This window comes from Coenobita brevimanus, chromosome 52 (assembly GCF_032717465.1).
Source record: "Coenobita brevimanus isolate Jiangsu-jjx chromosome 52, ASM3271746v2, whole genome shotgun sequence".
In the NCBI taxonomy this organism is placed as follows: domain Eukaryota; kingdom Metazoa; phylum Arthropoda; class Malacostraca; order Decapoda; family Coenobitidae; genus Coenobita; species Coenobita brevimanus.
Genome location: NC_137005.1, coordinates 35,244,064 through 35,246,383, shown reverse-complemented (window position 1 = coordinate 35,246,383; position 2,320 = coordinate 35,244,064). Strand labels below are relative to the sequence as shown.

General features: G+C 43.1%; 1 pseudogene; it reads left to right on the top strand.

The window, feature by feature from the left end:
- The first annotated feature begins 1,078 nt into the window (after window positions 1-1,078).
- LOC145400597 (5S ribosomal RNA) lies at window positions 1,079-1,200 on the top strand (annotated as a pseudogene).
- The last annotated feature ends 1,120 nt before the right edge of the window (window positions 1,201-2,320 follow it).

The window sequence follows — 2,320 nt, the reverse complement described above, 5'->3', positions numbered from 1 at the left end:
CCTTCCTCTGTTCTGTTATTTATAAAAAAAAAAAAAATCTACGATACTGGCTCCGCAGTCCCGATATTTAAACCAAAAATGACTAGCCTCACTCGCGCCACAGTGGTCATATGTGAGCACTATACTCCAAAAATTCTTCGGATACAGGCCCTTACAGGTTCAGTCCGGCTGGAGAGCCTTAACCAACTAAACCACCAGACGTCATTTGACTAAATTGTTACCACCCAGTGGAGTGAATGGTTGCCTATTCAGAGGAGATTGTTTGGTTTGCAATTCAGTGTAGAGTCACCCGAAGGCAGAACTACCGTACATCAGGTGAGTGGACAGTGGACGCCCCCGTCTACCACACAAGTAAAATAAAGAATAATAGTAAGGCATTAACCCCCTAAATGTGGCAAGATTCCTTCCATCATCACGAGTTTTGCTAAATTCTAGTAATCTTAAATAGTGAAGGAGTTAATTAAAGCTGTATCTAACTCCCTAATTTGAAGTCTATCACAGGCTGAACAAAATCGTCTACAAGTACCAATAATTATAAAAAACAAATAGCCGTGCTGAAGTGATTAAGGGGGAAGTACTAGGGAGCCTCCTAAGGGTACGATTATACGTCTCTGTCCCACACCTCATCCTGCTTACTTTACTCCCTCACTTTAAGCCTTTCTGTGTCTGCTTTCTTTCCTCCTAAGCAGCAACTCTCGCGTCTGAAATTTTCCCTTCTTACTCTTTTCGTATCCAGCTGAGTGTGTGTGTGTGTGTGTGTGTGTGTGTGTGTGTGTGTGTGTGTGTGAGAGCAAACTATCCTGGTTTAGATCCAATTTTTACCGAATTTGGTGGAAGTGTTGAGGGTCACCCAAGAGGTTGACATAATGGGTAAGGTCACACGAGAATATCACTTCATCATTTCTGATCCGATTTAGGTCGTACTTGGTGGATGGGTCAAGGATTAGCCAGGGTGAAACTATTTGACTTTGAAAACAATCAGTTAAAGAATAAGATCAAAGATGAGGATCAGTTATTTGATTCCGCAACTCACTTTTTACTAAGTTTGCATCAACCTATGTAGGCGGACTGAGGATCAGCCAAAGATAAAAATACCACGTTGAGTACACCGCTTCCCGTCCGATCAGCGAAGTTAAGCAACGTTGGGTCTGGTTAGTACTTGGATGGGTGACCACCTGGGAACACCAGATGCTGTTGGCATCCCTACGTGTCAAATGGGGTTGGTGGAGGATTAGTGCCCCTCCCTGTAAAACAATTAACTCTAAGCCCTTGGCCACCCCGTTTGGGATACATGGCGTCTGGCAATGGATGGATGGAGAATGGAAGGTAAAAGTTCAAGGTCACAGGACAAAACCAACCCAACAAGTTTCCATCTCATTTGGGCCTAAGTTGGTGGGAAAGCCGAAGGTAAGACACGAATGAAGTAATTCATCTGTCAAAACACTCAGTCTAACGTCAAGGACACAAGGCAAAATCAGTTGTTCGGGTCTTAGATCAATTATTGCCACTAATGTAACATTCTCAGAGTGCGTCTTTCATTCATCCATCCATCATCCAATCCTGCGTTGCCCCATGAGGAGCGCAGAAGCCCGGGGCTAAGCAGATTGGTCCTGACATTTAAAATGAGAGTGACCAGCCTCACTCATCCCTTAGTGGCATTACGCGAGCAATAAATCCCAACCACCACTTGGATATAAACCTTCACCGGCTCAATCCGACTGCAGCACCTTCATTACCCACTAAACCACCAGGCGCCATAAATTGGTTATATGGTTACCACCCAGCGTAGTAAATGGTTTTCTGGTGTACAGGAAATCATTTGCTTGGCACTCAGTGTAGAGTCACCCATAGGCAGAAGGAAGAGGAAAGAATGAAGGAAAGAAAAACAGAAGAGGAAGTGCAAAGTCGCTCGTAGGCAGAATGACGAGGAAAGAATGAAGGAAAGAAAGACAGAAGAGGATGGAAAGAGAGAAGGATGGAAGAGAGGAAAGGGTAGACACATGAGAGCAGCACTACACCGAGTGAGTGGATGGTGAGGGTCCTCACTTACCACTACGTTTTTTTTTTTTTTATTTATGTATTTATTTTTTAAAGAGGGGGATGTTCCACTTTTTCAGTCATATTTTTACAATAACGGAATGGATATCAAAGTCACATCTTACCCTTTATCGTAACTCCGTAAGGGTCAAAAGATAACGTTGATCCTTGTCTTCTCATATGTCTCTTTATCACTTTAATGTATGTGTAATTTCTCTTAGTTTACTACCTTAGTGATTTAATGTTGCATCCATTAACCTCCTCATGGAGAACTCACTTCCGC